The sequence below is a fragment of the Leopardus geoffroyi genome, chromosome C1 (assembly GCF_018350155.1).
Source record: "Leopardus geoffroyi isolate Oge1 chromosome C1, O.geoffroyi_Oge1_pat1.0, whole genome shotgun sequence".
Taxonomy (NCBI): domain Eukaryota; kingdom Metazoa; phylum Chordata; class Mammalia; order Carnivora; family Felidae; genus Leopardus; species Leopardus geoffroyi.
The window spans coordinates 28,239,102-28,261,641 of NC_059328.1; the positions used below are offsets into that span (position 1 = coordinate 28,239,102).

A 22,540-nucleotide genomic window follows, 5' to 3' on the forward strand; every position below is an offset into this window, starting at 1 on the left:
GGCTCTGAGCTGTCAGCACAGAGCCCAACGCAGGGCTTGAACTCACGGACTGCGAGATCATGACCTGAGCCGAAGTCAGCCGCTCAACCGACTGAGCCACCCAGACGCCCCTGCACAAGCCCCCTTTAAATCCAGGCTTCCCAGCGAGCTGCCTCCTTTTTTTTTTTTTTTTTTTCCCAACGTTTATTTATTTTTGGGACAGAGAGAGACAGAGCATGAACGGGGGAGGGGCAGAGAGAGAGGGAGACACAGAATCGGAAACAGGCTCCAGGCTCTGAGCCATCAGCCCAGAGCCCGATGCGGGGCTCGAACTCACGGACCGCGAGATCGTGACCTGGCTGAAGTCGGACGCTTAACCGACTGCGCCACCCAGGCGCCCCGCGAGCTGCCTCCCTAGACACCGGCATCCTCCTTGTCCTTCTGTGCCAGAATCACTGCCAGTCCTGACTGACTGTTACAGTCCCATTTCTGGAGCCATCTTCCCCTCCGCAGACCCAGACTGGGGCTCGTGTCCCTCTATGAGGAAAGGGGAGGGGCATTTGTCAGACCATGTCCTGCTTTTCCTCTTCTCTGGCCCACAGCGGCTGGTACCACCAAGCCCCTTTGTGCCTCTTCCTTCCCTGGCCATGACTTAGTGGTTAAAGTCTGTCCAGAAAAACAGTTACTTTTTAAACAATTGAAAATATTGAAAATTAAAAATTTGACATATAACATTGTGTAAGTGTAAGGTGTACGACATATTGATTGGATACATTTATATATTTTTGTCAGTTTTTTGATCGGAGTCTGGGTTTCTTCTTCCTTCCTTCCTTCCTTCCTTCAAAATATATTTATTTATTTTTGAGAGATAAGAGAGACAGCACGAGCTGGGGAGGGGCAGTGGGAGAGAGGGAGACACAGAATCTGAAGCAGCCTCCAGGCTCCGAGCTGTCAGCACAGGGCCCAATGAGGGGCTCGAACTCACAAACCGTGAGATCATGACCTGAGCCAACGTTGGACGCTTAACCGACTGAGCCACCCAGGTGCCCCAAGGGCTTCCTCATTTCTATAGTGGGAATAATAACACCTGTTGGGGTTCTTTCAAGGATTAAATAAGATAATAAATTCAAGGGCTCCTAGGAGAGTTTTGGATAGCTGCAGGCATCGAATGTTGATCTCGTGGCTCTCCCCTTCTGTCCCCTTATCCCCTGTCACCTCTTCTCCTGTGTCCTGGCTATGAAACTGTCAGGAGGAGTCACCCAAGCCCCGGCCAACATTCAAGCATTGAAAAGGCTGCGCCACATTTGGTTAACTTGTCCCAAGCTGCCGGCTGGAGGGCAGAGGGTGGCTGCCCTTCTCCTCTCGGGACAGTCCCGGCTGGCTCACCCCCAGCGGACCGACCACCCGAGCTTGCGTAGACTTGAGGGGGTATCTGAGACGTGCGACTTCTAGCGCCAGTGCCAGAAGCAGACTCTACCTGCCCTGTCTATTGTGACCTCATCTTGCATGAGGTCTGCAGGGCTGCCACCGTGCTGGATCTTATGGTCGCAGTTTTGGCCGGGGACCCCGGTTCTGGGCTCTGCCGGCTGGCTTACCATTTTGCTATCTCTCCCCCTACTCAGCTAGGGGCGTCCCCTCTCCACCCCCGTGGGGATGGTTCGGAGCTGCAGGCATGTGGCCCTGGAACCATCAAGGCACCAGCGTGGGCTCCTTCATACCATTGGTCCCTGCCGCTCCCAATCGCTTTCGGGTCGCCACCCCGCACCGCTGTGCCGTACGGGAGCCAATTACTGTGCGTCTCCCTGGGAACCCGTCCTCAGTCTGGCTCTGCTGTGATATTATCAAGACTCTCTCCCTGCTTTACCTGTCAGCTCTCGGCTGACCCCGAGAAGCAGATCTCTGAGAAGCAGCTGTCATTTCTGTGTCACTAGCCCGAGGCTGGGCTTCCCATGCCAGGCAGGGGCTCAGATTGTGTCTCTGAACCCTTCGTATCAGCTCTGGGAAGCCAGGCCCTTAGTCCAGCAGCCTAACTTGTGTCAGCTGGTGGTGCAGCCCTGGGGGAGGGCCCGTGTGAGCAGAGCCCCTTCGCATGGATGACCCTTTGACTCAGAAAGACCTGGTTTTCATTCCCGAGTCCACCATTTACTCACGGTGCAACCTCAGGGCCATTAACCACCCTCTCTGGTCTTGCTCCCTTCTTTATGTGGAGAGCTGGAGGCGTAATACCTTCCACACAAATCCACCGAAGGAAAAGCTCTCACCAGAGTGCCGGTGCGGTGCTGAGCCAGAATCTGGCGGGAGCTGACCCTTTCCTTGTTTCCCTTGCTGTGGGACCCTGGTTCATCTGTCTCTGGCCTCCCTGGCGTGAGACTATCAGAAGTAGATGGGATAATAACAATCAATGGCAGTCGTGATTTGACCTCTTTTTTTTTTTTTTTTTTTTTTTAACAAGCCTGGGACAAGTTAACCAAGTTTGACACAGCCTTTTACACACGGCTCAGTCACACCCAGCTTCACTAGACCCTTGGGGGTGGGGCACGGGGACTTGGTGACTCAGTCTTAGGAAGGAAGAGAAGCCTCTTTCACAGATTCCTCCTCCCCTTTCTGCCTGACCATCCTGGGGGTGGTGGACCGACCTCTAGGCTGGGCCTGGCCTCAGGAGGCCCCCCTTCTCTAGTGGTGAGCTGGAGTCTTGGGAGAAGCCTCTAGGTGTTTTTGAGTTTCCACTTGGTCATTGAGAAATGGGGATTTAAATGTCTATCTAACAGAGGTTTGCGGGGGTGGGGGGGCTGCGCTCCAATAAAATGGCACAAATACTCATTGCAAAAAACAAAGTGCTGAGTGCATGGCGGTGGGAATGTGGTTATTATGTGACTTTTAGGGAAGAGCCAGTTCAGCGTCCTTCTTCTCTTTTTGGGGGCATGGGATGGTCGCAGGAGGGGTAGACGGTGGGGGTTGGATAAGGGTGGGGGGGACCAGGGAGGTCCCTGGGGGTGGGGCAGAGGGGGTGCTGTAGACAAAAGGCCCACTGCCCAGTCGTCTGGGGCTCAGCTTGTCGCTGCCTGGCTGCATTGATTTACTTGAAAGTTTTTAATGGGTTATAATTGGAAAAGGCCTGGGTGAGATTTGCATATTGATTTGACATTTAAGTATATGATTAAATAAAAGCTGACTGAGGTCATCACTTGACTAAATTGGCTTAATGAGTGTTGATTACCCTGTGCATGTTAATTTCATTTGCCCTGATTACTCCATCCATCTTTCTCAGCGATCTGTTAGCACCTTTGACTGGATTGTACTTGTTGGGACGAGGAGCAGGACAGGGGTCAGTGGGGGTGGTCCCTGGTCTGTCCACCTGTCCATCTGGCTGAGTGCGGAGTTCCAGAGGTTCTAACCCCCTGTAGCATGTCCTCGGTCTCCCACCCTCTTCCTCCTAATCACAGAATCTGATCATCGACTCTTTCTAAGCAGGAAGGTCACCACCCTGCTGCCAGAGAAATCAGAGCCGCAGTAGGAAGAGGAGTGGGTGGCGGGGGGTGGGGGGGCGGGCTGCGAGAAGTGTCCCGTCTCCCCCCGCTACACCCTCCCCTCCCAACACACACAAGGACCCACCTTCCTCATGCGGCCTCTGGGGCCCTCTTCCACAGGTCGGCAGCATTTCTGAAGATGGGGACCCCACAGCTGGCTTCCATGGTCTTCTGTTTGCCTTTCCAGAGCCACTCACTCTCTGCCCTACTCCACCCTGCTCACCCCTGTGGACCCGTGAACGGACTCCTTTGCCCGCCTGACTTCCTGTTGGGTTCAGGCAATGGGGATCCCCCAGCAGGAAATTGGAGGGAGGGAGGAGAGTGAGATTAGGCTATTTCTTGCCTGGCTCCTTCCTGCTGGCTGAACAAAGGGCTAGGTGTCCAGCAGCCCAGCAGGCTGGCTTCCAGGCTGTCTCTCTCTGGATGGCTACTGTCACTCCTCTCCTTGTCCCCCGCGGCACCAGGGTGGTGACAGAGTACCAGTTTCCCCACAAATGAGCCAGAAGGAGGGAACTGCCCTACCCCGAGGTTCCCCTATGCCCTGCCCACACCTTTGTAAATAGACCCTTCGTAAACTCTCCTTAAATTACCCAATTTGAGTGTGCCATCTGTTTCCTGCTGAGACCCTAACCGTTACAGCAGGCAACATATTTTCCCACTCAAAACTCAGGACACGTGGTTGAGAAGTCCAAACGTGACTCAGGAACCGGGACCCAGCCCGCATCAATCCCGCAGGATTGCTCTGCCTCGCGTGCTGGGTCCCGAGCACCGGAGGGGGCTTCACCCACGCAGACTCTGCCATCACCGTCCTGCCTCCCCCCGCTGCCCCTTCTCTGCACTGGCAACGCCCACTACTCTGACCTTCCTGGGGCCACCTCCCCCTCGCTCTCGCCAGACACCCTGGCCTCCAGCCTATTAGGAAAAGAGGCCAGTATTCTGTAAGCCTCCTTAATGCTTGGTCCTTTCTCACCTGTGACAGTTCATCTTTTGGGGATCATATTTTCTGAATCCTGTCCAGGACATATGTCCTCACCTCTGCCTGGTATCCTCTCCCATCTGCTTGCTGCAGGGACCCCCTGTGGTTCCTTTCCCCCTCTCTTGTCTCTTCCCCGAAGCGGGGACGGGTTTCTCCCTCACGTCGCATCCTCTCCTCCATCGCAGGCAAACATTGACGGGGCTACGTCAACTCGCTTGCTCTGCTCCTTCAGCCTCTCCGCGCCCCCTTCTGTGGGAGGCTCCTCTTGCCGGCTCCCCACTGACCTCCATGGTGGCCGCAAGGGATTCCTCTCTGGTTCTGTTCCCCAGGCAGGCAGGGGGTCAGCAGGAGCAAGGCCCCTCTCTCCTTCCCTGGGCCAGCGTGGAGATTATAGCCCAGCATAAGGGGCTTTGGACTTTGGAAGCCACAAAGATGAGCTGGGCGGTGACATTGTCCTGACACACGTGCCTGGGTAGGTCAAAACCAGCTGGCCAGTCAGCAGACGTCCCTGTGTGGAGCCCACCTTCACCTGACGTGACACCTGGACACGGTGTCAGCAGCTCCTCTCTGTTGTGTAGACTCCCTTCCCCCACTCTCCCTCCAGCGTCGAACAGGCCATACATTCCGTTCCATACAGTCCCTTTGTCTCCATCCCAGGCAACACGCCTAGTTCTGGCCTCACCATCTCTTCCCTGGCCTGGTACCACAGACCTTTGCGGCACCCCTTTGCCTGCCAACGCTCTGTCTAATCCACTCTCTGCTCCTGGCAGCCAGAGAGGTTGTCCGGAAGCACAGATTTGAACCTGTGATTACCCCTCTGCTTGAAGCCCTTGGCGGGTTCCCATCACCCACCGGTGCAAGACCAAACTTTTTTTTTTTTTTTTTTTTAGAGAGTCGGGGAGGGACAGAAAGAGAGGGGGACAGAAGATCTGAAGAGGGCTCTTTGCTGACAGCAGAGCCTGATGCAGGGCACGAACCCACGAACCACGAGATCATGACCCGAGCCGAAGTCTGACGCTTAACCAACTGAGCCACCCAGGCGTCCCAAGACCAAACGTTTTTAGCATGGCGTGGTGTGGGCCTAGGGAACTCCTATTCATCCTTCAAGGCCCATTCCATGGTCTTCTCGGTAAAGTTGTCTCCACCCCCAGACCCAGCAGAGATCCCCTCCCGCCCTCCTCTGAGCCCTGCACCACCTGGTTCGTGTATCTGCCAGAGAACCATGGCAAGAATACATGACAATGTATCCTAATGATCTGTTTCTACATCTGCTTTTTCCATTGTCTGGGAGCAAAAAATGGCCTCTAAGGTGTCTTTGTAGCCTTAGGGCCCAGGACAAGACCTGGCAGAGGGAGTCATCCATTCATTTAAAAGATATGTGTTTGGGCTTCCTGTAGAAATCATTGTTCTAGGATAAGGCACCAGGGTACAGCAGTGAACGAGAACAGACAAAAATCCCTGCCTTCCTGAACTTACACCCTAGCATCGGGTGGAAGGAGGCAGACAATGAACAAACAAGATGATTTTTTTTAACTATAGAATTTATTGTCAAATTGGCTATCATACAGTGTATACAGTGTGCCCTTGGTTTTGGGGGTAGATTCCCGTGACTCAGCACTTACATACGACACCCAGTGCTCATCCCAACAGGTGGCCTCCTCAATGCCCATCACCCACTCCCCTGCCTCCCACATCAACCCTCAGTTTGTCCTCTGTATTTAAGAGTCTCTTATGGAAAAGAGAGGCAAGTGCTGTGCAACTTTCTCTAGGTCACAGCAAACGAGGAGAAACAGTAGAGCTCGAACTCAGTTCTTTCATTCAAGTCTTTTGCACATCCCCCCCCCCCCACCTCCCTGCAGTTGTAGACCCTGGTGGGACACTTCTCTGGAGGATGTGCCCTTGGGGCCCCTCCCCTAGCCCCTGTTCCTCCATCAGTAAGGGGGCTGGGGAAGTCATGTTCGCCTGCTTCCCTTGGGGGATGGAGTTGGCGGATGTATTACTGCCCTGGGGCTGCCATCACAAAAGACCACAAACTGAGTGCCTTCTAGAAACAGCGGTCTATTTTCTCACGGTTCTGGAGGCTAGAAGTCTGAAATCAAAGTGTCAGCAAGGCCACGCTCCCTCTGAAGGCGGTAGGGAAGAATCCTCCCTTGCCTCTCTGTCCTAGTTTCTGGGCACCTCTGGCAATCTTTGGCGTTCCTTGGCTCACAGCTGTGTCGCTCCAATCTCTGCCTCTGTGGTCACATGGCCTTGGCCCCGTGTGTCTGTGTGTCTGTTCTCCTCTGGAGAGGACCCAGTTATGTTGGATGAAGGGCCCACTCTACTCCAGTATGACCTCATCTTATCTTACATCTGCAAAGACCTACTTCCAAAATAAAGTCATGTTCACGGGTACCAGGGGTTAGGGATTCAATATATCTCTGGGGAACACAATTCAACCCACTATCGCTGGTGTGAGAAGAAGAGAGAACAGACAGGGGAGGCTTGGAACCGAAGATAGGAACATTAGACCCGTCTGGGCCTGGGGCCAGGCAAAATCTGGCTTCTTGTTTGGGGGCCCTGAACCTGGGAAGAGGTCACCGGGCCTCCAGCCTGGAGCCCGGGGAAGGAACCGCAGGGCTTCTGGCTCAACCCCACCTAGCTGGGCTGTAGGTGGGGGTGACTCAGAGATGGGGCTGTCAAGCTCGAGGGTGTCCTAGAAACGCAATCCTGTGCTTCTGGCATATTTCCCTCACCTTATGGGGCCGAGAAATACAACATTTTTGGAAACTTGGAAAGCTTGGGTTAAAAAAAAAAAAACCCAAAACCTTTTATTTTTCTTTATGGGGAAAAGAGAAATTTTGGGAAGATTGGAAACATACGCAATACTTATTTTTGTAGTGTACCCTTTTCATATCTAAAGTCACTCTCTCAATTTAGGAGTGCAAATGCAAACCTTATGTAATTTGGTTTGCTCAATCAAATGATCTTGTTTCGCAAATTCAATCAAAAACTATAGCTTGCTCAGACAATAATGACAAATTTGCTAATTGAGGCAAGTTTTCAATGTTTTAGACTTTGTGACAAATGGAACTCTGGGCAGCTGAGTGCCGAGCATAAGCTCCTCTGAGGTGAGCAGAAAAACAACAGTGTGATGGGAAGACGGACTAACACATGGAAATACACACACACGTGCACACATGCACACCTATATTCTCTGTAATAAAAATGCCAAATACAATATAATGTTATTAATATTAAATAACAACAACTATGACTTGCTAAGCACCTGCTATCCTGTCTTACTTCACTTAATCCTATGAGACCGTGCCATCACCATTTTACAGAGGAGGAAACTGAGGTTCAGAGAGGTTAAGCCTCTTGCACAAGATTCTACAGCAAGTCACAGGTTGTGGCTTCAGATATATTAGAAGCTGAACTTCAGTTCTCTTACCAATAAACATCTCCTTCTGTCATGACACCATAAAGCTATCAGCACACAGAAGCCATAAAGCTGTAGAAATTTCTGTTTCTTGGCTTTGGTGTTGTCTACTGGGTGAGGCAGCTATGGCTGCCTTCTGCATTAGGAAGTAATCTGAGAACATGAGGGTACCTTGAGACCCTACAGGAACTAGGGCAGGGACTAGGCAAGGATGTTGGGCCCTAGGGGGATAGTTTGAGGATGCCAGGCAACAGAGGCCAGGTGTTAGGTGACCCAGGGTGGGGTCCAGAGGGCACCTAACCGTGGGAAAGGCAGCTGAAAGGGAGTGACGCAGGGGGTGCTGGCATCCCTGGGCCAGGGGCTGCCTGGGTTGGTCTCTACGAGGCCAAAGATGATGCTGGAGCCTGTACCAGAGTTGAGCTGGAAAGAGGCTATTCTTGATAGAGCACTCCAAGCTTCAGAGATGCCCAGGTTCTCCATAGAGATAGAGCAACACAGGAGATGGTGGAGGGGGGGGGGGGTCCCCAGTGAAGCCAGGCACAAAATCTAGAAAGGAAGCTAAGGCAAAACAGGCCCAAGTCCTGAGCGTACCTTTTTGCCCCTGGACACCCTGTCCAAATCAGTCTCGTTTCTGACCCATCTGTCAGAGCTTTCTGCTTCCGTACCTTTATTATTTTACTTTGTACCATCTCCAGTGACTTTGGAGGAAGGTGGGTCCCCAGGTCCCTGCCTCCTCTGGACTTGGTCTTCCTGCCCTTCCAACCTGGCAGTGACCGGCAGAGCTGACTTCCTCCTGGGCCACCTGCACCTGTCTGACCCCTGACTCCCCTTCCATGTCCCCTATGCCCTCCATCGCCCCTTCTCTGGGCCCCAGACAGCCCTTCCTCCAGGGGAAGGGAGCTGGTTTCCTGGGCAACTGGTGGGGAACGGGGAAAAGGGGGAGGAGGCTGGTATTCCTGCCGGTGAGGGCTTGGAGGAAGCATATGCCATCCCGGCTGCCCTGTGAATTATTCAGCGGCCGTGAGAACTGACTCACTCCCAGTCTGCCGTCTTCTCCTGAAACCTTCCTGCTATCTCCTCCCCAGCAAGCCCTCTCTACCTCTGTCTTGGGGAACTTAAACCCCTGTCTGGGGCCGCTACCCCCAGAATGTCCTTCTCTGCGTATCTTCAAATATATTATTAAAAATTTATTATTAAAAAATAAAATTTATTATTACTTATTCTTTGGCTCTCTCCTTTGAGCCACTGTCTGGCTATTTCCTCTATACTCACCACTGTGCTCAGTGCACAGATGTGGAAACTGTACCCACTTGGGTAGGTGAAATAATGTGTCCAAGATAATACAGTTATGAAGCGACTGAATCAGAATTAAACTTGGGTCTGACTCCAGGGCCTGTGCTCTTGGGTCTTGGCATGGTTCTAGGAGCAACGGAGAAGATTCTCTATAGAGTCTGTCCTGGGGCCGCCTCGCGGGCTGGCAAGAGGGTGTTAGATACGGCAGGCGAGGCTGGTGCAGGGTTTGACCTCGTGGGCTGTGGATCTGAATCTAGAACCTGGTCGGGGGTGTCGCCAGTGAAGCGGCCCTTCTACCGCAGGTCTATGGCAGGTTTGGCCAGAGTGGAGGTTCCTTAGAGGTCTTCTGGCCTGGCCACCTCACCCTTCAGAGGAGCAGGGCCAGGCCTAGATGCCTCGCCAGCAGCCCGCGGGCCTCTCTCTCCTGTGCCCTGGCCGTTCTGAGGAGAGGAAACCCTGCTCAGGGAAACCTGGGTGAAGTTTCAATACTGGGGTCAAGGTTGCTCACAGAGGGGCCCCAGGGGAGACCTGGGAGAAGGGTCAGAGGAGCTGTGACCCAAGATGGCAGCGGCTGTGGAGGCCCCAGGGTAGTCTCTGGTCAGGCCCCAGGAAGCACCCTGGAAAACGTAGCAATGCCCCAGCAATCCAGGTGTGGACCTGAGTGGCCCCCACGAGGGGTCCAAGGGCTGTGACCACTCACGGGCTGTCGTTCTGAGGTGCAGACAGACATGTTGTGCTTGGAGGCCAGGAAGGGGCACTCTCCCTGGCTCACTCAGGGACTCAAACACGTGTTGCAATTTTTAATCTAGTCGGTGGGGCTTCCTGTAACTAGGGACGCCTCCCTGAGAGGTTATATGCTGGGATCTCTGGAGGCCCAAGGCTCCCGAATTTGTTATCCCCCCGCCCTGCTCCACGTGCCTGATGAAGTTGGCACGGATAATCTCATCTCCCATTATGTTCCCGAGGGGCTCGTGACCCCTCCGGAGTTGCCAGCGGTGCTGTGTTTCTGCTTTAGACTCGGTTCAGGGATCAAATCAAGAAGGGTCATCTTCATTGGAATTTTAAAAATGAGCCACCTTGTGAGAATAAGGCTTGGGTCACCGTAGCATCCACCCAGCAAGGCACTTCCGGGTACCCCTGAACCTTTGCTCACAGGGTTCAGCTGTGATGAGGTTCAGATCTACGGCTGGTGAGGGAAGGGGCAGAGGCTGGTGGTCGGAGCAGAGGAGTTAGCCTGCTCAGGCATGTCATCTGGTCTCTCGAATGCAGTGCTCCCCCCCAACCCCCACCCCAGGCCCAGGCCAAGGCTTATCTCACAGCAGGCAGGTCCCCTCCCAGTTTCCTGTCCCTGGGGACACAGCCCCCATCTGAAGCTGTCGCTGAGGTGGGGGGCATTCTGTTGCAATCTGGAGGGCTGCCACTAGGCGGACGGTGGGGGTCTGTCCCCTCGAACAGAAAGCCTCTCCATGGTTGTGGATAATTGTAAGCATATTTAATGTTTTCCCAACTCTATGCATTGTAAAAACAAAACAAGAAAACAAAACCCCGATTCTGTGTGTGTGTGTGTGTGTGTGTGTGTGTGTACTATGTGTCTATGTGCCGTCGAATTTATTAAATAACAAAGCGTAACAACTAATCTCTAATGACTACATATAAAAAGTGATGGCTAATTTAGAGCAAGATGTAGAAATAGCCAAACATCTGGGCAAATCAGGAATCCTCACCGGCCCCTCCGCTGGCAATAATTAAGCCTAATTTTATTTTGACTCTCAACTTCCCTCATTCTCAGGGCAATTTAATTTGGGCTTCTCTGAGGCTTGTCTGAGCCCCTGAGACCTCTGGTCAGCTAGACGAGGTGTTAAACCCCGAGTCTGCTTTCTGCGGCTTTAACTGTCCCGGTGAAAGAACCTTATCTGTGATTGCTTTCTGCAAATCCTGGCAAGGCCTTTGGTCCCCTTTGTCTGGGCTCACGGCCCCTTCCTCTCCCCCTTTCTCTGTGAAAAACCGACGAGACAGGGGATCATGCTGCACACAGGCTACATTTTCCAAGGGCTGTCTTTTTTCCAATTATAAAAACGCATTTCCTCACCCTGACCCCTTCTCCTGGCCAAACTTCTCAACCTTTGGAGATGTGTCTTGTCTGAAATTTCAGTCTGCTTTTAATTCTTGAGGTCATCCATTAACCTCGTGACTTCACGGCACTTTGGCTCAGGCAACCTCCTCTTTGTGGAACTCTGCCCTCTGTTATGGAGGTTTCGAGTTAGGGCAATTACAAGTTATCTCAGCCTTAGGTTTTTGAAACATGATGAAAAGTGCATACTGACGTTTTAAAATGAAAATGTGTGCCTTCCCCAAGGCAGCTGTGATCTGGTAGAGGATGTGTCAGAGTCTAGGGGGTCTTAGGAACATCAAGGGAGCAGGCCATAGACCCCCACTCTTTTCTGCCTCCCCCCCCCCCCCATACCCAGGCACTTGTTGCTGTCTACCCCAGAGCCTGGCAACCTTTAAGTCTCAGGGCAGGAGTGAAGTCGGGAAGGAGCTAGAAACAAGACAGGAGAGAGGGAAGGACAGACACCCTGAGCTCGGTTCAGATAAAAAAAATTTTTTTTCAGTGCAAATAGGTGGTTTTATTTATTTATTAAAAAAAATTTTTTTAACATTTATTTATTTTTGAGAGACAGAGAGAGGCAGAGCATGAGCAGGGGAGGGGGAGAGAGAGGGAGAGAGAGAGAGAGAGAGAGAGAGAGAGAGAGAGAGATACAGAATCCGAAGCAGGCTCCAGGCTCTGAGCTGTTTGTTAGCACAGAGCTTGATGTGGGGCTCGAACTCACGAACTGCGAGATCATGACCTGAGCTGAAGTTGGATGCTCAACCGACTGAGCCACCCAGGCGCCCCTGTTCAGTTCAACTTTTAACATTCACAAAGCACTTGCTGAGTGCCAGGCTTAGTCCAAAGTGTTAGAAATTCAGAGCATGACCAGCCATATAAGTTGTGGGGTACAGTGCAAAATGAAAACGTGGGGTCCGTGGTTCAAAAACTATTTCAAAATTTCAAGATGATGATATAGAACGTTAAATCAAATGTGTGTGAGGGAGCGGCCAGACACATCCCAAGGTGCCTTGGCGACCCGAGAAATATAGTTGGAAACACATTGACAGGAGAGCCTGGGGCAGGGACCCCGTGCAGGTGGTTCATGTCTGGGACCATCTCAGGGAGCAGGGAGATGAAGGCAGGGAGGGAGAAGCCACAATAGGAGTAAGTTACTAAGGTTGCTTCTGGGGCCAATGGGAGCATGTTCCCATGAAATGACCTATGAATGTTCCAGAACCGTCTGCCTGAAGGATCAGCACCGAGGTGTATTTTCCCAACCTTCTAACCCCACTGGTTGAAGGGTGCCCCTGGGGACACTAGCTTTCTTGCATTTCTGAGTTGAGCTTTTACTACAACCAAGTGAGTTCCTAAGCTCCTGGAATGTTTGAGAAGGTCCTGGGGGGAAGCAGAAAGATGCCCGGACACAACCCCTTTGAGGTGGGACTTTTCAGTGCTGTGGACCCGAGCTTGTGGAGAACTGGCCACAGGCAGGAGGGGCTGACATCGCAGGTGGGCTGGGGGTGGGGGGAGGTGACACCCGGCTCACAGGTGTCTACTCCAAAAACTTTTGAGCAGGGGAGGGACACGGTCGTTCTGCATGTTGGGGGCTCTTCCCTGGCATCTGGCGAGGAGACAACCACCAGAAGAGGGGACAGGAGCTGCCCTGTCTGTGCCCCCACAGCCCTCGAAGGCCCCTCCCCTGCTCTCACAATTACTTCGGGCCGTCCTCTGGGGCCTAGTTATTTCCTCCTGCTGCTGCGCTATCAGGGGCCAGGCCCGGGGCTGATTAGATCTCCTGGGCCAGCGACCGGTGGGCCCGGTTGTCACAAGTCGCTGCCTAAGCAGCCTGGCGCCTTCCCATTTGTCACCGATATTAGCACTCTCACAATGACCTGCCTGGAGTTCGAGAACGGGTCCCGGACGGCCAATGTGGATTTCCAATTTAGAATTTCCGTCCATTTACCAGAGAATCACCCCTAAAGAACACCATTTGCGGAGCTGACAAAGGCCAAATTAGATTTCAGATTCCACCGCTGAGTGTCGGTGACAGGCCGAGGGCAATGAAACAGCGGAGGGGAAACTGCAAACACCACGTTTGCAGGAAGACGTGCCGGCTCGTCCTCTCACCCACAGCCCCTATTTCTCTGCAGCTGACCTGTTTCTCTGGTCCTATTTCTCTGAAGCTGCCTCTGCCCTTGGCTCCGTGAACATTCTTAGCCCAGGTCCCCTTCTGTGACTTCTTTGACCTGTATCTGTCCCTTTGCGTTCCAGGCAACTTTCCTCGGTCCCCTCACCCTCTCCCCGCCTTTGCTCCTTGTGACCATGTTTCCCTGCATCCAGCCCCTGGACCTCTTTCTCTGGGGCTCTGCCTCATCCTCTGTCCGCTTTTGGTGGCCATCTGATTCCACGGATGGAAACCTCTATTCTGTGCGATCCGAGGGCTGTGGCAGAGATGATGCCACGTGTTCCCCGGAGCCTATTGTATTCCTTCCCTGGGCAAGTTGGAAGACTCTGGAAAGGGATAATGTTAGCTTGAGGCTCAAAGCATGAACAGAAGCCAGCCATGGGATGAATGGGAGAGAGCATCTCGGGCAGAAGCTGGGATCAATGTTCTAAGGGGCAACGGTTGGCCTCTGGGGACTGACAGAGGCTGAGATGACTGGCTGTGCCAGAGGGAGTTATGGGTTCCAACTCCGTACACCCCTGTAGCGGTATGATAGATCCACACACCTGCAGTGGCCTCCTGGCAGCAGGAGCAGGAGCGCATTTCGCCACTGTTTCCTTTTAGGGCTTGATCATGTGACTTGCTTTGGCCAATGAGATGTTGGTAGACGTAACGGAAGTAGCAATTTGAATTGTACTTGTGTGGTGGGCTTGTGGTCTTGGGTTCTGCCATTGCTGAGAGAAGGGCATGCCCCAGAGTGCCCCGGAACAATGAGAGATACGCGCAGGGCTCTACACTGTCCTCCTCATCTGCCTCTTGAGGCCAGATGGGGCTCCTGTGTCCCAGGCTCGTCTGGCCAGCTGCCCGTTACTCACCATCCTGCCTCCTGCTGATGCTCTGTGTGGGTCAGTGTTGTTTCCATCATGTTCCTCGGGTCGGAAAGGTTGTCTTCACCTCTGGCATACAAGCAGTTCCCAGGTCCTGTCACGCTGACCTCCTTAAGAGACCTGACTGACGCCCTTCCTCCTCCTCCAACATCTCCCGGGAACCTTCTCTGACCTTCTAGAGAGGCAGGGCCCTTATCATACGCTTTTCTGCTTCTCTGCTCTTCTCCTGGACAGCACTTAATTGCACTTACAATGAAATAAGTCATCATATATTTACTTTTTTTAGTGTCTGTATTTCTGCTAGACTGTGAGGGCAGGGGCTGTTTCTGTCCTGACTGTCTTTGTATCCCCAGTACCTGGCATAACTGGTATATGGAAATACGTACGGGGGGCCTGGGCAGTAACGGGGAGGGGTTCGAGACTGGGGAGCGGTGGGGCCAGTGCCCTGGTGTTCGACCCTGCTCAGAAGAACACTTAGTACGCTCGGGTGCAGAGCCCTGAAACTCTTTGCCCGGGCTCCCCCGCACATCTCTGAAAACAGCGGCTGCTGAGGCTTTTGTTCTATGACAGGAGGCGAAGCAGCTACAAGGTCCTTAATCACCTCTCCACAAACATGGGGAAGCCTCATTAATCCCAGTGAGCGGATGATCTATTGTTTCCAGCTCACGTCTCCGGTGGATCGGCCTTCCTCTGCAGAGGCGGGAACCCCATGCACGCACAGGGGCCGCCCATCCCCTTCTCTCCTGCACTTGACCTGCCAAGACTTGGTGATGGGACCCCTGGTGGGGCTCTTGGCCCAGGTGAGCCCCGGACTGAGTCCAGGACCAGTCCTCCACGGTGACCATTGCTCCCCTACCCCATGGGCAAAGTTGAAAAGCTGCATTATGTCCTGTGCTGCGGGGAAAGCGGCCCTCAACGCGCTGTTGGCGGAGGTAGGTGTGCGTGCGTGTGTGCGTGTGTGTGTGCAGGTGTGCAGGTGTATGCGTGCCATCTGGTACCATGGGTGGTTAAACTCAACTCTGGAGCCAGACCGAGTTAAAATCCCAACACTGGCACTCGGCAGCTACGTGAGCTCGGACAAGTCCCCTGTCATCTGCGTGCCTCTGTGTCTCATCTGTAGAGTAGGGATAATAGGGGCGTCTCCTCATAGGGCTCTTGTTGAGAGCAGGTAAGCTGACGTGTGTAAAGACTAGGTTTAGGTCCTCCTCCGTCGGAACTGAAACCCTGCAAAAGCCCTATTCCTTCTCCTCACCCCAAACCTCAGGGCGAGGGTTGCTATGGAAACGTGGGGTGTCACTGGCTTCTCCTCGGCCAGGGTTTTGGGTCCTTCTTGGAAGTGAGACTCTAAACTCCTCCTGGCTTTGCTTCTGACTTGTGTGAACTGGAGCCATTTGCCTTTCCGCGAGGCTTCAGTTTCTCCACCTGCACAGCAAAGGAGCTGGCCTAGAAGAGACACGAATTTTATTCCATGTGCCACTTCGGGTCGGCTGGCGGCAGCCAGAGACCTGGGTTGAGAAGGATTCTGGAGCCGCATTCAAGCTCTGTGGGAGAAAGTACCTGGGATTGATTAGTGATGTCGGCAGTGGACATCGGCGGTGGATGGGAGAGTGGGACATTTTGTACTTACCATCCCTAAGCTAGACGCTTAATTTCCGAGGGGTCCACCTTCTTGATCTAAAGGTGTTCAGTGCTGTGCATGTTCAAGATGAGAGTCATTAATAATCTAGACATACTCTAGGCATTAGTCCCAGGAAGCCACTGTGCTTTAATAGTATTCGGGTTCAAGGGGCGGGGGGAAGGAGTCTTCTAAAGCTCTGTCCCCATTTACCCATAAAGGTAGCTGGTGGTCACCAGGAAGGAGAGAGAGACTTTGGCTCCCGGGAGTGGAACCCACATGGGGTTGGGAAGCATGTGGGCAGGAAATAACTAGCCTGGGAGGGGCCAGGATAGTGAGCACCAGGGGGTCCCATGGAACACATGCAGCACTGGGAGAGTTACCTGGGGCTGGAAGGGGCGGGGATAGACACTAAGAACAAGGGAGCCAAACTTACAAGTGTTCTTGGGGTTGGCTGTGCCCAGAGAGGGGCTGGTGGTTGGGCTGGGATAGAGGAGGCCTCTCTGGGAACTCCTTCCAGAGCACTCCAGCTCAAAGCCCTACCATATTGGCCTCTTTTTAACAGAGCTCTCTCCTGGACCTTGGAATTGGGAAGCCAGGGCCAGGAAGCCAAGGCCAAGAAGAACTCGCTGGGCTTGGGCTGCAGCCTTGAAATGGGAAGCTCCGAAGGCAGAGGGTTTTTTTTTTTCTGGAGCCTCCTTGGAAGCCTTGAGGTCATTATGGATTGCAAGGTATGGACGAGGTGGGGACAGAAGAATGTGAATACGGGCTCTATTCCTGGTGATGGAGGTTTTTTTGGAGGACATCTGTCATGGGCCCAAGGGTTTCCTAGCCTGCAGGCAATTTTAGAATCGATAAAGTTCATAAGCACAGAGCTCATCAACAATTAAGCTCGTGTAACCATCTCTCTCTTTATAAATTCACTGAAAGTTAGGAGAGCGAATTTTCATTGTTGTTTAAATTTATTGTCTGCTAACTCAATCAAGGTTCTTTTAGTAACTTAATTGTTTCTGGATTCAGGAGCTCCGAACTCAACAAAAGTGTCAGAAAATGAAGTTGATAGTTTAAAAAACTTTATTCTGTAGCCAGCAAGTACCCCTTCATATCTTTAGACAAGGAGCCATTTTCTGTACTTAGGCTCTAAACACACAAGCCCAGGGCACAGTCTATGGAGCTACGCAGCTGGGGTCACATATAGCTCTGGGTTCAAGGTTCTTCCCCTGCCCTTCACTGCCACGTGCAGATTTGTGACCTTGGGCAAATAATGTAGTCTACTTACACTTCAGTTTCTTTACCTGTAAAATGGGTCTAATAATACCTACCTTGCAAGGTTGTATGATTTAGTAAGGTACATAATTGTATTTAAAGCACGCAACAGAAGGCAGTCTGACGCGTAGAAGGTGCTTAACAAATGGTAGCTATTATTATTTTTGGAGTAAATGCAAATTTGCAGTAACATTTAGCTGCAGGAAGCATGACTTCAGCCACTCATGCCGTAACACCTCGATACGATAACATAAATACAGGAGCACGTAGCTACAGGCTACAGCTAGAGCCCTACTCATGATACAGAAGTTGCCACTTATCTGTGGTTTTGCTTTCTGCAGTTTTGGCTACCTGCGGTCCGTTTGGGTTTGGAAGCAGACAGTCCTCCCTCCGACGTATCATCAGATGGTCAGCAGTAGCCTAACGCTCTGTCACATGCCTGCATCGTTCACTCACTTCATCTGGTCACGTAGGCATCGTATCATCTCACTTCAGCACAAGAAGAAGGGGGAGCATAGAAGGCTCTGATATCTTGAGAGCTACCACATTAACATAACTTTTATTACACTATATTAGTATGATTGTTTTATTTCTAGTTATTGTTGTTCACCCCTTACTGTGCCTAATTGATAAATTCAACTGTATATATATTTCAGTGCTATCTGAAATTTCAGGCAACCCCTGGGGGTCTTGGGACGTATCCCTGTGGAGAAGTAGAGCCTACTGTATCAGAATCAGTTGCGTGGTTACAGTAATAACTCATAGATGCAGTAACACACACAGCCGCGGTTACATATACACGTGATAACTCTCAGCCACACTAAGGTGGATACGTAACAAAGTAACAGAGCCCAAGTGTCCACATGCCGTATCACACAATACAGTGATATGTATGTGATGGTAATATATAGATACATAAAGTTAGATACAGTACAAATAAATACTGTAAGTTTCAGCTAAGGTAATATTCCCTCTAACAGATAGATAGCTACAAAATTACGTGGATCCCATAATATGGTTACAGCGTCTTATGGGAATTGTCATGGATAAGTACAAGGACAGGTGGACAGAGGAATGCACTGTTAAAGACCTGTAGGAGCACTGATATAGACAGGTCGTGTCGCGTCCAGCGTTCTCTCTGCAGTGGGAGTTTTTACACTTTTTGAGCCGTATCTTTTCTAAGAATCTTACAAAAGCTATGGATACACTTCTTAGAAGAAAAAAAAACACACCTCCCTAAATGCATTTGTAAATGGCAAAATTTTGTACCCAGATAGCCTTAGCTCTAGCCTGGTATTTAGGCACCCTGGATTCAAATACTTGAGAATCAGAGCAAAGAGAAATAATCTCTCAAGAGATCGGACTTCAGTCAACAGGCAGGGCACAATCCAGGCTGGTGCCTCGGTCTTCTTCCTGCTTACTAGACTTTGATCCGATTTGGCATTTAGGTGACCCAGACTCTCATCCTGCTGGGGCAAGCAGAAACCTATCTCTCTTTTTCTCTGATCATGGTTTCGATGCCCAGCTACTCTTGTTTGCTAATCTTACCTCTGCTGAGGCCATCAGCTTTGTCTGAGCAAACGTTTCTTTTGACCAATGTCCTGTAAACCCCCAAAGGTCAGTCCCCAGTAGAGCACACATGGGCCGGTTGGGTCTTTTGTACAGGGATATTAGCGGCTCCTGCAGCCTGGCTGGCAGTGGAAGAGGAGTAACTACTTAGGGGCAGATGTTGGCCCCTGGAGCCAAGCTGATAGACTTCTTCCTAATCCTATTTCTCTGGACCAGTGTGGAGACCCAAGTCCTGACTTGCTTTATTAGTTAGCTACTGCTGCATAACAAAATATCCCCAAAGTTAGTTTAAAACAGCACACATTTATTATTGCTCATGGGTTTGCAGGTCAAGTGGATGGTTCTTCTGGTCTGGCCAGGTTTTAGCTGGACACACCTGTGCATCTGTGGTCAAATGGCTGGTCTAGGATGGCCTTGATTGGAGGAAGTGGCCCAGTTGGGAGCTCTTTCCACGTGTCTCTCACATCCCTCCAGCAGGCTTATCACACGGCGGCGTCAGGATTCTGAGCGGGACAGCAGGGTTGGGGGGTGAAGAGGGAGGAGAGGCAGAGAGAGACAGAGAGACAGAGACAGAGATGCAAGTCTCTTGAGGCCTAGGCTTAAAACTGGCGTCCTGCCTTAAAACTTCTGCTACATTCTTTTAGTCACAGCAAATCATAAGATTCAAGGAGTGAGGAAACAGACTTCACTTCCTGATGGAGGGGCTGCTGAGTTACATTGCAAGGGTGTTGATACAGAGAAGAGTAGAGGATGAGGGCTATTTTCGTAATCACTCAACCACACATGCTGTTTCAGGGGTCATTGCCGGGGCCTCTGCTGAGCCCTCGTTTGGATCCTTGAGCAGAACCAGAACTGTGCTGTGGGGGGAGATTTCCAAGCCCGCATGCCTGATGCCTGGCTCCGTGTGGTCAGCGGGGTACAACGTCTGACCCTTAACCCTCACAAGCTCCTCTTCCTCTTGGCTAATTGGTCCAGGGTTACCCCACTGGGATCCCAAGTGGTGTCTCCACTGGCTTCCACCTGTGCCTTGCAGGATTTTCCTCAAACAATGAACTGGGCCACATTTCTCTCCTGGGAATTTGGAGTTGGGGTGCAGAGGTCTTGGGACAGTCAGTGGTGAGTGGACTCAGAGGGCTCACAGTGTGGTCCCAGGGCGGGGGGAGAAAGTAGGGAGACTCAGAGAGAAGCAGGGCGGAGACAGGCCAGCTGGGGCCAGAACGAAGGTGGAGGGAGAAGAGGTTAGGTCCCAGTTTCCATAAAACCTTGGTGAACTTTATCTTCTGTCCTTGAATCCAGGAGAACCTCTGTGTCTCTATGCCGCAGTCCTCACTCTTGCTTAAGAAGGTCTGACGGGGGCTCTATTCCTTTTAACCGGACACTGTTGATTATAGGACTCCTTTTGGGAGAGAGGGCAGGCCAGACATCTCAGCTTCCGTGGCAGGGTGCCCAACTGGAGAGTGCCCAGCTGGGACCCCCCGGCTCCCCCATGTATCCCTCCACACGTGCCAGTGTGTCTGGCATTGAGAGCTCAGCCATGAGAGCACTAGCTCTTTAGATCTAGCTTCTGCCCTAAATCAGAGAGACAATTGGTATCTGACAGAAGGGATAAGAAGGTCACTGAGATTCGTAGGAAGAGGGCCACATCACTCATCACAGAGATGGTTTCTCTAAACTAGGTTTGAATGTTCTTCTTCCTTTTGCTTTCATATAGGGCTGATCAAGAAACAGACACCTGAAAAGGGTTTCTACACCTTGTTTTAAACTCCCATTGAAAGCACTGTCCTTTAAATATCTTCTATATAGAGTCCTATGAGGGTGATGAATTCCTTTAAAAATCCACTGATAGAGACATGTCACGAAGAACATTTCACAAGAGAGACTTCTAAAATCCGATCTTTTCTCCTCTTGCCACGACTGCCAGGGAGCTCACACTACTTGCAGACAGCTCCTGACGGTGCCCATGTCTCTCTGAAAGCATCCTCTGGCTGGGGGAGAATCAACGAAGGATGAGCCTTGATGAGCTTAGAACGGAGAGACTGCGGTCTCCAAGTGGGGGTTTCAACATGATCTTTTGGAAGTGGGAAGAAAATACCAGGGCTGCCGTGTATGTTAACTTATTTAAAAACAAGAGCCAAGTTCATCTTTCCTGACAGTTAACATATGGATTGACACGCTGGTGTCCCGTCATATGTCAGGCAGTCACGGGATACGAAACGGCCAAGGTAGACGGAAGGAGGAGTGGAGCTCCACAAGCAAGGGGGTTAGTGGTATGTTTGGCCTCCTCTGTCACTTCTGGTTCTATATTTCCAGTTTATATGTGGTTGGTTGAGGGATCTATGGGTTATGCCATCTAGTTTGATTTTCAATTTTTTATTTGAAACTTTTTATTTTTTTTTAATTTTTTTTTATTTAAAAAAATTTTTTTTTAACGTTTATTTATTTTGGGGACAGAGAGAGACAGAGCATGAATGGGGGAGGGGCAGAGAGAGAGGGAGACATAGAATCGGAAGCAGGCTCCAGGCTCTGAGCCATCAGCCCAGAGCCCGACGCGGGGCTCGAACTCACGGACCGCGAGATCGTGACCTGAGCTGAAGTCGGACGCTTAACCGACTGAGCCACCCAGGCGCCCCATTATTTGAAACTTAAAAAAAAAATTTTTTTTTAATTTATTTTTGAAGGAGAGAGAGAGAGACAGAGCATGAGCGGGGGAGGAGCAGAGAGAGAGGGAGACCCAGAATTCGAAGCAGGCTCCAGGCTCTATGCTGTCAGCACAGAGCCCGACGCGGGGCTCGAGCTCACGGACCGTGAGATCATGACCCGAGCCGAAGTCGGAAGCTTAAATGACTGAGCCACCCAGGCGCGCCTGAAACTTTTAATTGAAGTATAATCTCTACACAGAAAAGTGTACAAATCATGAGGATACAGGTCAATGGATCTTTGGGAAGTAAGCACATCCATATAAATGGCACTCGGAGTAAGAAACATAACATTTAAAAAAAAAAAAGTAAAAGTGCCAGCAGGCCATTTTTATGCCTCCTTTTTTTTTTTTTAATTGATTTACCATTTTTTTAAATTTTTTTTTTTCAACGTTTATTTATTTTTGGGACAGAGAGAGACAGAGCATGAACGGGGGAGGGGCAGAGAGAGAGAGGGAGACACAGAATCGGAAACAGGCTCCAGGCTCTGAGCCATCAGCCCAGAGCCCGACACGGGGCTCGAACTCACGGACCGCGAGATCGTGACCTGGCTGAAGTCGGACGCTTAACCGACTGCGCCACCCAGGCGCCCCAATTTACCATTTTTTTAAAGTAGGCTCCAAGCCCAGCATAGAACCCAACATAGGGCTTGAACTTACGGCCCTGAAATCAAGACCTGAACTCAGAGGGAGTTGTACACTTAACCTACTGAGCCACCCAGGCGCCCCTATGCCTCCTTCTGGTCACTCGCTGCCCCTGGTGACCCCCATCCTGGTTTTAACAACCGCCTGCTCGTTTTGCATGTGCTTGAACTTTGTGTAAATGAAACAACATATTCGAATTCTATTCAGCATCACATTTGTGAGGCTTCTGCAGGTCGCATCGTTTGTATGTATTTTTGTTGATTTGCTTGTTGGCTTCCGTTGCCAAGTTGTTTGGATAGTTCATTGGTTCTCCCCGCTGTATAACATTCCATCACACACATATATCTATTCCCCCATTAACGGACGTTTCTGGCGATCCCAGTTTGGGCTGCAATGAGCAGGGCCGCCAAG

The 22,540-nt window shown here is 51.4% G+C and overlaps 1 long non-coding RNA gene across 1 annotated transcript; it reads left to right on the forward strand.

The window, feature by feature from the left end:
• Positions 1 to 14,996: 14,996 nt before the first annotated feature.
• Positions 14,997 to 21,503, forward strand: LOC123599955. The gene is made up of 3 exons (XR_006713378.1): positions 14,997 to 15,271; positions 16,520 to 16,685; positions 21,468 to 21,503. It is a non-coding gene; the product is annotated as an uncharacterized LOC123599955 (long non-coding RNA).
• The last annotated feature ends 1,037 nt before the right edge of the window (positions 21,504 to 22,540 follow it).